The following is a 14,545-nucleotide window of genomic DNA, read 5'->3' as shown; positions in this document are numbered from 1 at the left end:
TTCTGTACATTACTCAATGTTTACTACATTAGATATAGTCAAGCTTTAAATCAGAGGTAAGCTTGCTTTCTGTGAGGAATTCGGAGTCAGAAAATCTGAGTTTCTGTCAAATTGGCCTCCCACCTCTCCCAGTCTCAATACGACAGAAAAAGAATGTGATAGTACTCATCATGTGAGGCTATTCGGAAGACCAAATGAGCTATGAGGTAATGAAAGCTCACTTGGAAACTGTAATGCTCAGTTAGTTACTATTGTTAGATCTCACACTCATCTGAAGTAAAAATCAAGCGGACTTTGTTTCAAAGTTCTTTATTGACTCTGTTTTCTGAACAATGGTTACGATAAAAGATATCAGCAACTTCAAGTTAATTTGAGTGTCTGCCATTGACAAGGGCAGCTTCCCCTAAGACCAGTATTGTGGCAGCATCCAATCAGAAGGAGCCTAAAATGAAACATGAGGGGTGCCTGTGTGGGTCAGTTGGTTAAGTGTCTGACTTTGGCTCAGGTCGCGATCTCATGGTTCTTCAGTTCAAGCCCTGCATCAGGCTCTGCACTGTCAGTGTTTCTCTCTCTCTCTCCCTCTCTTTCTGCCCCTCCCCCCTCAGAAGAACGAAATAAATTAAAAAATAAAATAAAATAAAATGAAACACAAGGCACCCGTATTTAAAGTAGATGATTCTTAGATAACTGGACTGAGCCCATTCTTGTGGGTTTATGTATGCACAAGAGCAGAATCCTAAAAAGCACAAATGCGTTTCATGAGATGACAATTTTATGTTCATATAATCTTAAATTCATGCAAAGAATTTTGATTTAGACTCTTTGAGTAAGATACAAGTAGGGTCTCTCAAACACGTTTCTTGTCTCAGAAAAAAGACATGAGTTTTGACCTACTAAATACTACTCTTTCATTTCACTTGTTTTGAATGCATTTTATTTGATAAACTAGTTATTTTTCTGGATTTCTCTTCACTGATATACAGTATTTTCTACTAAGAATTCAAATTTAAATATAGCAGATTTATGTATGTATCTATGTATTTATTTTTTTATTTACTTACTTATTTATTTATTTAAGTCATCTCTATACCCAACATGGGGGTTGAACTCCCAACCCTGAGATCTACAGTCACATGCTCTTCTGATTGAGCCAGCCAGGCACCCTTAAATATAGCAGTTTTAGGTTAAAAGACAAGTTCTACTGTATTATACCTCATCTTTCAGAACAATAGGGTTTTTTTTTAATGTTTATTTATTATTGAGATAGAGACAGAATGGGAGTGGGTTAGGGCAGAGAGAGAGGGAGGCACAGAATCTGAAGCAGGCTCAGCAGGCTCCAGGCTCCTAGCTGTCAGCACAGAGCCTGACGCAGGGCTCGAACTCACAAGCTGTGAGATCATGACCTGAGCCGAAGTCGGACACTCAACCGACTGAGCCACCCAGGCGCCCAGAACAATAGGGTTTTTTTAAAACAGTTTTCAAACATATGTTTTTAAAGTGGCAGAACACTTTTTTCAAAGGAAATAGTAGACGGATATCTACAACGTTAAAAAAACGCGGGGAGGGGGGACAAAGTGGAATAGAGTGAGAGACAGAGAGTGTGTATGTATGTGTTAAGGATATGGAGTCCAACTTACTGAACTGCACCTTCTCCAATGCTCTCTTGTGACAATTTCCGTTAGTGGTTAGTGAAATCTAATGAGTGTTCTCACAATGTGGGATGCTTATGCTGAAGCTGACCTATAATAATGAGTTAGATCCATGTTCGCCTCTGTATTTTGCACAGATATATATATATATACACACATATATATATATACACACACACACACACATACGTATATATATACGTGTGTGTGTGTGTGTGTGTGTGTGTGTGTGTGTGTGTATATAAAGAGCAGAGTGGAAGTTCAGGGGACAGAAATGACTCCCTTAGGATTTCTTTTACAGCTATCTGGTTATTATGAGTCATGCCAAGATTACAGTTTGGGGATGGGGCGCCTGGGTGGCTCAAGTCGGTTAAGCATCCAACTTCAGCTCAGGTCATGATCTTGCGGTTTGTGAGTTCGAGCCCCGTGTAGGGCTCTGTGCTGACAGCTCAGAGCCTGGAGCCTGCTTCGGATTCTGCGTCTCTCCATCTCTTGGCCTCTCCCCTGCTCATGCTCTGTGTCTCTCTGTCTCTCAATAATAAATAAACGTTAAAAATTAAAAAAAAAAGATAACAGTTTGGGATTTGAAGGCATTTATAATAGGAACTATGATAAGAGAACTTGAAGTGACTGGGTTGAGAGACATGCTCATGGCAAAAAAGCAGATCGGTAAAGAAGTTGATTTCTGAACTTCTGTGTACAGAAGTGAAGTGAAAGTCACTCCGAGAAAAGCACCATGATATGTTCAGTGTCTTCTGTAGCTAACAATCTACTTTGTGTTGTGTATTTCAATTTTTATCTATATGTGATTGTACGGTGACATTTTCTTTACTCACCATAAGTCATCCAACTCCTCACCTTGGCATAAGTTAATAGAACCAATAGCTATTTATCCTAAAACGTATATTAGATTGAGATGTTTGTGGCCATGCTCTTCTGCTCAAATAAATTCAAATGTGGATGGAATGAAAGGCAATTTACATATGGCCTTGTTAGCCTCTGATATCTAAGAAATGCATTGAAATATTTATTTCTCAAAGAGAAATCAAGAGAGATATTGAAAGCCTTTCCCATTTGTTAAAGGAAAATCAGAGTTCACTGTGTAACTCTACTGATACAAGACCATGTATGTCTCTTGGCATATTTAATATGAAGAAGAAAAGATCAAGCGGCAACTTTTATTTAACTGAGACTAGGAAGTCTGTTTCATCCTAGGAAGACCTCATGGAGAGCTCAGTTCAAAACTCTTCACTTACAGGGCACCTGGGTGGCTCAGTCAGTTAAGCATCTGACTTAGCTCTAGTCATGATCTCATACTTCGTGAGTTCAAGCCTGAGATTCTCTCTCAATCTATCTCTCTTCCCCTCCCCCACTTGAGCTTTCTCTTGTCTTAAAATAAATAAATAAACTTAAAAAAAAAACCCTTACTAGTTATATCTTCATTGAAATCATCCTGGTCTTCTCATATCCTTAACACTTTTGTATCTGATTATATTTCACATCTTTTCTCTTTTGCTTTTGCTAATGTGTGGTTTCAAAATTTTAAGGTGTCTAACATGTGCATATTTTGTCTCTACAACTAGGCTATAAATTTCGTGAGGGCAGACTCTTCAGAGTCCTCAAAGAATACTGATTTCAGGCTTCGGTACCAGATGATCTATGCAGGAAATGTGTGTTTATTGCCACTTGGTATATTTTTACTCCTTAACATGTTGAATACTCTCTCCAACTTAGTTGATTTACACGCAAGGAAAACAAACTGATTTACTAGTCTGAATAAACAACATTCAATAGGACACTAAATAAGAAGCAAAATTATGTGTAAAACTAATAAAAATTGCACATTGAGCAAAAAAAAAAAAGTGGTTTTTGCCTTATCCATCATCTGAGGTCCTTAAACAGAAAATATTATGGTCTGATTAAAATTACGTATCTTGGGGCGCCTGGGTGGCTTGGTCGGTTAAGCGTCCGACTTCGGCTCAGGTCATGATCTCACGGTCCGTGAGTTTGAGCCCCGCATGGGGCTCTGTTGCTGACAGCTCAGAGCCTGGAGCCTGTTTCAGATTCTGTGTCTCCCTCTCTCTCTGCCCCTCCCCTGTTCATGCTCTGTCTCTCTCTGTTTCAAAAATAAATAAACGTTAAAGATTAAAAAAATAAAATTACGTATCTTGTGAGGAAGCAAAATTTCTTTTTTTTTTTTTTTTGGTTCAACCAGGGAAGCAATGTTTCTAAATAGGTTCCAAACACCCATGACTTCAGACATGTTAAATGGTCTTGCATCATAAGAGAAATTGTTATACCTCTATGCACTTTTTAAATGTTTGTTTGTTTGTTTCGAGAGTGAGTGTGTGAGTAGGGGAGGAGTAGAGAGAGAGCGCTAGAGAGAGAATCCCAACCAGACTCCATGCTGTCAGCACAGAGCCCAACACAGGGCTTGACCCCACAAAACATGAAAAATCAAGAACCAGATGATTAACCTACTGAGCCACCCAGGTGTCCCTGCATTTTTATAAAGGACGTTAAATTATTCTTTTCTTTGTATTCTGGTAAATTCAGAGGGTTTTTAAGTGGCTAGGTGTGGGGTTTTTTTTTATAAAATAGGCATTATCTGGATCGTTATTTTAAATTTATGTTTTTGATACTGTTACATGTGGCCTTAATATATAAGGAGGTTGTTCTGGGGTTTAAAACCAAGAAGAGGAACTCTGCCTTCCGGTGTCGAAGTAGATCATGCATTGTGGTCACCACCAGTCTTACTTATCCTCCCTCTTACCAGCAGGAATCAATAAGGATGTACAATGTTCAGGAAAGTCAAAACTGAGTCGGGATACTGTGCTACCCAGCTAAGTGACCATGTAAACTCAGGCAAGTTTCTTAACTTCCTCAATCCTCCATTTCTTTATCTACAAAATGAGAATAATAGAGGGGCGCCTGGGTGGCGCAGTCGGTTAAGCGTCCGACTTCAGCCAGGTCACAATCTCGCGGCCCGTGAGTTCGAGCCCCGCGTCGGGCTCTGGGCTGATGGCTCAGAGCCTGGAGCCTGTTTCCGATTCTGTGTCTCCCTCTCTCTCTGCCCCTCCCCTGTTAATGCTCTGTCTCTCTCTGTCCCAAAAATAAATAAACGTTGAGAATAATAGAGATCATAAGGATTAAACAAGATACTCAACCTCCAATACTTAGTAAGGTTGCAGGCCCACGTTAGGTTCCTGAGAAATGTCAGCTGTTTTGATTAGCAGATCCTCCTCTAAGTTGTAATTTAACCTCCAGAAAGGAGAGCTCTTCTCTCCGACTCCAGGCCATTTCTCTAGACACAGGTCATGGAAAGTGTGCTCCACAGCACGAGTGGCCATATTTGGTCAAGTCCCCTACTCTCTTTACCTTCATGTAGGTGGGAGACCCCACACAAAGCTGCAAATGAGTGTAAGCCAAAGTCAAGGTAGGATCTTTGGAAATACTTGCAAAAAAAGTAAATCTTACCGTGGATTGGGTTTGAATAGCAACGGTATTTAATGGGAAGCTCATTGTAATGTGATGCTTGTGTCCCAAGCCATGGGCTTTCTTGGAAGCTAGAGCATTTTACACCAAGGGGCTTTGATGCCTACTCCTCTTAGGTGGTGCCTGAAGTATATTTTCTTGCTCTAGATACTATCTCTTCTCCGATTTCTCTACTAAGATCTCCACAATACGTTCAGCTTGCTCCACACCTTCTTGGTCATCTCCCAATTCCAGAGAAGCTTCCATTTGACTGGAAGGTGTGCCCAGTCCTTTCCCAGGACAGCAAATAAAACCATGTGACCCGAAGCAAATCAGTGGGGTTGAGAAACTCTCTAGCACTACGTCTTTTATTGACAACCCAGATCATTGACATGGTGGTCCCACAGTCCATCAGTGTGCAGATCCAACTACCAAGAAATAAAAAATGTTAAGTGATTCAGAGCAGTACAGAGAAAGAACCTAAAAATGGAGCCCAGTGTTTCTCGATCCTCCTGTCCTCCTAAGCTGTTGTTCTTTAGCCTTAAATTCAACACTAAATTTCAGGTATCGAAAAAGTCTTTCTTTGCTGCTTGGGTTGCCTCTCATCTTCTTCATAAAAGTTAAATATTATTTTATTTCTGAAAATTGAAGTCCAAAGGAGGAATAATTTTTAAATAAACCTGCCACATAGAAATAACAACTGTTGACTTAGTGACATATCTGTATTATTTGGTAAGAAAAAAAGCCACTCGTTTTATAAAAAAAGAAACATACATACAGAAAAGAAGCAGACATCGAAGAATAATACTAAATATTTAAAAATCACCTCAAATTCAATCATCCCCAAATAATATTGTTAACATTACATTAGATGAATATATTTTCAGATATCTATGTATACACACACATGGAGAGACAGACAGACAGAAAAATGCTTTTATAAAACGGGGACCATAATCTAGAACTTATTTTTAATAAAACAAAAAAAAATACATGAGACTTTCCCTTAATTTATGAAAGAAAAAAAAGAAACTTTAGGCATTGGTGAATTTTAACTAAACATTTTTCACAGTACGATTCGTGTTTTCCAAAAGATTTCTCTAAGTTTAAGAAAACAGATTATGATGAACTTTGAATTGGAGTTATATATGTTTCAATATGAGATATATCAATTCAGCTTTTCCATGAAATATGCTTTATTTTCACATTTTAATGTTTGTTATTATTTGTACAATACCCATGGTTATAATACTGAGATTCTGATCTTTAAAAATGTATTATACTTTGGGGAGCCTGAGTGATTCAGTTGGTTAAGCATCCAATTCTTGGTTTCAGCTCAGGTCATGATCTCATAGTTCGTGGATGTGAGCCCTGCATCAGGCTCTGTGCTGACAGTGTAGAGCCTCCTTGAAATTCTCTCTCTCTGCTCCTCCCCCACTTTCACACAGACTGTGCTCTCTCTCTTTCTCTCAAAAATAAATAAATAAACATTAAAAAAATAAAAATGTATCATACTAACTCATTTAATACATTTAAATGAACATGATGGTCATGGCCGGCTATTTTTAACCGCTTCTCCATCTTAAGTTATGAATTTTGATTAACCTCAGGATAAGATGAATTTTATTGTCAAGTAGTTTTTTCGAGAAAGGTGTAGGCATGCTCAGTTTCTGAGGGGTTTTTTTGGTTGTTTGTTTTTAATTTGAGAATATCTGCCTGTAGCTTTCCTACAAGAACAACGTTTGCCTCATTGGATATGATTTTCTTGGATCACATTTTCTTTCCTCCAAAATTCTGATCTTCACGTGTGGATTTGTATAACCACCACCACAGCTGACATGGAGAACTATGCCATTGCTACACAGACCTCCTTTGTGCCACTGCTTTATAGTCCCACCCACTTTCCTTCTTCACCACCATCCCTAACCCCTGGCAACCACTGATATGTTCTCCATTTCTACAATTTTGTCATGTGGAGAGTGTTATATATGTGGAATCATGCAGTATGTGGGCTTTGAGACTGACTTTAGTCTGCTCAGTATAATGCCTTTGATGTGTTCTGTCCGTATTGTGTGGTAGGCATTCACTAATTTCCCTCCTTCTCCTTCCATTAAGAGCACATAAATTTTCCTTTGGAGGACCTTCCTCAATTCCCAGTCCATTCATACCCACACCCCAACCCCAGTCTCCTGGGTAGTCATATCACTAAAACCTGTTTCTAACTGGCTCTCAGTATGAGGGGTAGAGCAGGCTTACAGACGGGTATATTCATTATAGTACACAACATTAAGTCTTCCCATAGTGACAGTATAGAGAAAGAGTGAAAATAATAAAATTCTGACAAGGAATTTGGAAAGCCTTCTCAAAGGAAGATATATTCAGGTTGAGTCTGGAAGGCTGAATAATATTTTTCTAGCAGAGACAGTGGAGAGGGCAATCATAAATCAACATCTTTGCCAGTGGGAGATTAAGAACAGATACCCACAACTATATGTTGAAAGACAGAAAAATATATGAAGATTATGTGTACCATTAATTGAGAATATGCCTGCAGGTAAGAACTCAGAAGAAAAGAACCTATGAACGAAGCATTTATTGCTAGTCAATTTAAAAAGACAATTATTTAACTAAAAATCTCTGCTTTATCAAAGGCTATTGATGAGTGAAATTGGGTTTAGATTTGAAAAGCGTGTGCAAATTTTATGGAACATACATAATTACATTAAGAAGTTCAAATGATAACAAAGCTATTTCTTTAAAACATGAAGTGTTATTTAAGCAAGGCTAAGTATAAAGAGAAGGCTAATTGATGACTTTACCAACTTGTCTTTCTGACCTGTTTGGTCTTTGCACATGTTCAAGTCCACCACACTTGAACTTGATGGTATTCAGATACCATCAATCTTGGTATCTGAATAGAAACTCTGTAGAGAGAGATTACAACAATCCCTTGGCAAAATAGTAATAGAAATCTCTGAGCATGTTAATTGACATTCTTCTATTCAATTGTTGAAGCATATCTTTGGATTGACCCACTCACCATTCAACCTCCTTTTTGCATGCTTTTCTGTACTGCAGGAGCTGGAAAGTTAAAAACTACATTTCCTACACTCCCTTGCAGCTGGGAACTCAGATGTACTTTGGTTTCACCAATCAGATGTGTTTTCAACACAAATATAGAGCTGAGTTAAGAAGAATTAACAGAGGGGCGCCTGGGTGGCTCAGTCGGTTAAGCATCCGACTTTGGCTCAGGTCATGATCTCACGGTTCATGGGTTCAAGTCCCACATGGGGCTCTGTGCTGACAGCTCACAGCCTGGAACCTGCTTCAGATTCTGTGTCTCCCTCTCTCTCTCTGCCCCTCCCCTGCTCATTCTCTGCCTCTCAAAAATGAATAGACATTAAAAAAATAAAAAACAAAAAAGAAGAATGAACAGGTCTGCTACTTTGGGCTGTTCCTATAAACTGAGCCTAAAATCTGTTTCTTTGGTGATCCCATCCATTCCATAAACCATGCAGTACAAGGTAATAAATCCATTTCTGCCTCAGTGAATGAGAGTAGATTTTGTTCTCTGTAACCGAACCCTGACTAATATTGTCACCTTTGGCCAAAGTTTCTGTATTTGATTAAAAAAAATATATATATATATATATATATACACACAAATATATAAATATAAATATAAATCATTCATGTATGGAATTATGTACTAAAACTAGGATTTGGTGCTGAGCATCTAAAGTTTTTATTTTATTATTTTTTTAAGTCTATTTATTTGTTTTGAGGGAGAGAGAGAGCATGCACACGTGAGAGGAAGACAGAAAGGGAGAGAGAGGGAATCCCAAGCAGGCTCTACACTATCAGCATAGAGCCCGATGCGGGCTCAAATCCATGGAGCTGTGACATCAAGACCTGAGCCAAAATCAAGAGTTGGACACTCAACCGACTGAGCCACCCAGACATCCCCAAAGTTTTTATTTCAAAATAAAACATATTGCTTTTTACTTTGTTCAAAATGGAAATCGTTTTGTAGCTTTGAATCAGATTTTAGATGAACTTGTGTGCATAATAAATGTTAGGTAATAGTGAAAGGAATAAAAAAGCAAAAGTTTATTTACAAATCTTTTATCTGAAATAATCTCCATTTTTTTTCTGTATTTGGACCTATATATAACAAACACATTTCATAAAATCAAGAACATAACAAGAATATTGCTCTGTAATATGCTTTTCATGTGATATCTTGTGAACATATTTTCATATCAAATCTGTATCATTATTATTAAATTCTTAGTAGAGATTGCATATACCTTCCGTGTATTTTTATAACCCACCCCCTATTTGAATATTCAGGTTGTTTTACATTTTCGGTTGTTGTAAACAAAGCCAAAATGAACATTTTTCATTTCCTCTCTATTTCTTTCTATAATGTAAATATGTAGGGGAGGAATTTCTAAGTCCATTGTAAAGATCTTGGATATGTATTACCAGGTTGCCCTCTATAAAGAGTGTATCAATTTCCAAGGTCACTAGACGCTATGCTAGTGTCCCTTACTTTGCATGTCACCAACATTGGGTGCAAATGGTCTGATAATCCGATAGGGGAACACCAGGATCTCACTTTATTTTATTGCTTTTGTCCTCTCTTCTTTCTTCTCTTTAAAAAATAAAAACCCAGCGGTGCCTGGGTGGCTCAGTCGGTTGAGCGTCTGACTTTGGCTCAGGTCATGATCTCACAGTTCGTGAGTTCGAGGCCCATGTAGGGCTCTGTGCTGACAGCTTGGGGTCTGGAGCCTGCTTCGGATTCTATGTCTCCCTCTCTCTCTCTCTGCCCCTCCCTGCTCATGCTCTGTCTCTCAAAAATAAATAAACATTAAAAAAAAAAAACCTATTTTTTAAATTTGTATTTATATTTTTTCATCCCCCTAAAAATCACTATTTTATTATCTGGGCTTCTGTAGTTCAGGATTATTATCCAGACATGTTCCTCATCATGATGGTAAATGCAGATATGGATTGAAAGATTGAAAAGCTTCAAGTGTTTTTGAAATATTATTGCTGAAGCTAACGCTGAATCAGACGGCATATTTCACATGGCACTTGCTACGGTGACACTCTAGGATGTAGAAGGGTCAGTGTCACCGCTTTCAACATTCAGGCTTATGGAGGGACAGCCCCCTGGCAATCTGTATATGGTTCTGTGGCATAAGCTTTCAGAGCTTATTTGATTGCTACCTCTGGATACACGGAGTTTCTCTTCAAACAGCCACAGGACTCATTGCTATTATTAATCTGTCTCTGTTGCCAGATTCATAGCTTCAGAGTAAGAAAATATTATCTGAGCAAATATTTAAGCAGAATTCTCTACACTGTTATGCTTCATTAAAGAGCAGTTTTCATTCAGTTTGTTCTGGAGTAAAGTGAAATGCTCCGAATCAATACACTCCCCGGTTTGCCCCAGTCTCTTTTCCCCCCACAGTAGGAAGACAAGGGCTTCTCAGGAAGAAGAGCTTTATGATGATGAGCCCTTCTCTCTCATTCATGCCCTTCCACCAGAATTTGGCCTGTGGCGGGAAAACCTGGTGCTGAAATGGATAAAATAAAGGGTATCTGTGTATACCTTTGCTCAAAGTAGTGAAATATGACTGGCGTTCTTCTACTAACCGCCGATGCATGGGCTTTGAATTGTCCCACTCAACACTCAACCTGCTCGTGTGCTTTCCTGTGTTGCAGAAGTTTTCAGGTATTCGGTTGGACTGGACGGAATGAAAACACATCATCTGTATAGTATCCTAAAGTCATATGGTGTCAGGGCTCCCGGCCTAAGATGTCGTAGGGTCTTCCCTACCCATCTGCTTCAGCTGCCCCCTCTTTACTTCCCAGGTGAATATACATGCCATAGACAGCACCAGGGAAAAGTGACTAACTGTAAAAAATAAAATAAAATAAATAAGCTAGATATAGAAATTATTGATCTAGGTAAGTAGTGTTTGTACAACAAACTGGTGTGATTTATCACACACACACACACACACACACACACACACACACCTGGAAAGATGTGTTCCTAAAATTTCTAACCACTAATGTTTTTGAGGGTATTGGCGAACTTGTCTTTTTGGTGTGGTTCACACTGGCGTAGGTGATTTCGGGAAATTTTTGTTTTCTCTTAAAAGCAGTTGTTTGCGGAGCGTGTCTTTCAGCCAGTGTTGTTCATGTTGCTAACTACCCATGCGTGTTATTGTTGATGATAACCTTATGGGTAAGAGAAATGCCAATGACCTTATGGAGGAAGGGTGAACTTCTCAAACTCCTATTTGGTTCGTCTCAGGTCAGGAAGGGGAGCCAATAAGTCAGATTCCTTTTGTTTGTTTGTTTGTTTCAAGTTTTTATTTCGGTTCTAGTTCAGATTCCTTTTCTCTTAAGAGCTTCTTCCCTTGCATGCCTATATCCATGCCAGCTGAAAAATGACTGGTCCTAGCTCATCCCTCCTTATTTTATATTAAAGCTTTGTGGAATAAAGGCCATGGAGTCTACACCATCAGTGTCTCCAGGCAGACGATTCAGTTCTATTATTTCGTGACTTCAAAAAAGTTGTGGCAGGTTTGTGTAACGGTTTGCTTGAGAAGCTGCTGGAGTTGGTTTGTATGGATGTTTTTTCAACACACGCAATGAAAGAAAACCACAATTTATTGTGTTGGATCACAAAGTTGTACTCAGAATTACAGATAAAATATCAAACTTTTATCTTATATTTTAAAATAGCCATTTTGTTATATTAAGAAAAAACATCTAGCTCTATCTTGTTATTTCTTTATCACAAAGAAGAGAGAAGTGAAATCCGTATTTAAAAGGCTGTGGAACATTGTGCATTTAAAGTACTCAGCAAGTTATTCCCTAAAGCACTCCATATGATATGTAAATCTTTTGATCTTTCACAAAATGCATGAATACTATAAAGAATAATGAGTACAAGCTTGGAAAATACAATATTGACTGTCAATGTAGTGCACTTAGCCACAATTATTATTTGCGTGGCTTTTGCAACATCACTGGAGGGGATACTTCTGTGAATATGTTAAGTACATGCCAGTGTCTACTAAAGAAGATTTAATTTTATAAGAAAGACTTCTTTCTCCCTTTCCCCTTCCACTAGTTGTTCTTTTTTTTTTTTTTTTCTAAACCATTTTCTCAAGATAGAAAGAATCTTTGGGAAAGGATGGAATTGACTAGAATTTAAAAAGGGAAGCCCTGCTACCCCGTTGTTATTAATTACCATATGATGGATAAAATAACTTGGCTTTGGAAAGTATCACTCTATGATACCCTGCAGAAAGAATATTTAAGTCATGGGAAGCTGTTCTTCATAGAAATCTTTATTTAAAACCTAGTTCAGCGATGTGACTGAAATTTCTTCAAGTTTAGTTTAGAGAATAGTTTAATTGGCATTTCTGAGCATTTTAGAAATTACCAATTCTGTTTGAACTTGGTCAGCAGGATTTATTTGAAACAAACAAATGAGCCACAATCTTTTTTTTGTTTTGTTTTATGTATCAGTTAAAAATTTGATGTTTGAATTCACTTGGCTTCAGTCAAAGTAACGAGCTATTTTGTTGTTGTGGCTAGCTGTGTTTACAATATGAAAAGACCTGGTTAATTAATCCAGTCCTAAGAAACGCAGCTTTGCTAGCTAGGGACAAATGGCTCATGGGTAGGAGCAATACGCCACCAAATTTGGGAGTAGTTCATGTACGAGTGGGAATAAAAATTGATGCCCATGAAGACATTTGTGATCCCAAGATATTAGTGTCTCCATCTACACTGAGACACGAAAACAAAGAATTCCACTTGGATGCCTAGCTGTATTAGACCTTTCAAACTTCAGTTTTTAAGAGTATATGAATAAATTTTGATTCTAAAATTTGTTTGGGAGTACAAAGGACAGAGAATATCAAATAGGATTTTGAAAAAGAAGTACAAACTTGGAGGACTTTGCTACCTGATTTTGTGACTTATAAAGCTACCGTCATCAAGATAATACGGCATTGGCATATGAACGGATAAATAGGCAGTAGAACGGAAGAGAGCCCCATGTTTACCATCATTTGGTAAAGGTACCTAAGTAATCTGGCAGGGAAAGAAAATCTTTTCAACAAATGCTGCTGAAACAACTGGATGCCCACATGGGGGAAAAAAAACGAACCTTGATCCTATATTACATTAAAGACAAAAATCAATTCAAGATGGATTATACACGTAAATGTAAAAGCTAGAACTCAAAAGATTTTTGAAGAAAGTATTGGATAGTATTTTTGCAACCCGAGGGCAGGCAGGAGCTTCTTAGGACACAGAAAGCTTACAAATGGCAGGTTGTGGGACTTCTCACTCTCTGTCATCATGGGATCCAATTCCTATAATAAATCTAATATAATATAATGTATCTTATTTTATATATATGTCCAGACATTTATGTGTTACATATGTATATATGCGTGTATGTTTAAAATATATATTTAATAGGGGCGCCTGGGTGGCGCAGTCGGTTAAGCGTCCGACTTCAGCCGGGTCACGATCTCGCCGTCCGTGAGTTCGAGCCCCGCGTCGGGCTCTGGGCTGACGGCTCAGCGCCTGGAGCCTGTTTCCGATTCTGTGTCTCCCTCTCTCTCTGCCCCTCCCCCGTTCATGCTCTGTCTCTCTCTGTCCCAAAAAAATAAATAAACGTTAAAAAAAATTTTTTTTTAATAAAATATATATTTAATATATAAAATACATATTACACTATTTCATACTACAGACACACACACACCCCCACACACCCACAAAGAGATTCTGTTGGATCTCTTCCTCTGGGGAACCTGCACTAATAGTAACCACTCTGAGTAACCACATCTTCAGCAGGCATGTTCTTTTCCTCATTCATTCCATGAACGTGCATCAAACCCGCTAGGTGTCAAGTTCTAAAGTAGCTCTGAGACCCTAAGATGATTGCAAAATAATTCCCATCTTCAAGGAAATTGCGGTTAGCCTGGAAACACAGAACACGATGTAAACAAATAATCGCTCTACAGTGAGATAACTACTGTAGAGGCAGAAGTGCAAAGCACCGACATGGTGTGAGGGAGGGTGTGACCAGCCCCGTCTAGAGAAATGCAGACAGGGTAGTCGAGAAGGGGAGAACATGAGCTGGTTCATGGGCCAGCAAAGTGGAGTGGGCATTCCTGGCGATGCCAATTACGTGGGCAATATCATCATGCTTGAGATACGAACACATGCAGCTCGCTTCATCTGGAGCAAGGCTGGAAACAAGAACTGCTTCCTGGACAATGATTGCAAATGAGCGCGTGGAAGGTTCCTGTGCCTGGCGAGAGCTCCGGGCTTTGCTCTATTGGGAACTCCTAGGTTTCCTTTTTATTTTTTTAATG

This window comes from Herpailurus yagouaroundi, unplaced genomic scaffold (genome assembly GCF_014898765.1).
Source record: "Herpailurus yagouaroundi ecotype Mexico unplaced genomic scaffold, PumYag 141, whole genome shotgun sequence".
NCBI classification, from domain to species: domain Eukaryota; kingdom Metazoa; phylum Chordata; class Mammalia; order Carnivora; family Felidae; genus Herpailurus; species Herpailurus yagouaroundi.
The sequence above is the reverse complement of the archived record's forward strand: the minus strand, read 5'-3'. Positions refer to the sequence as shown.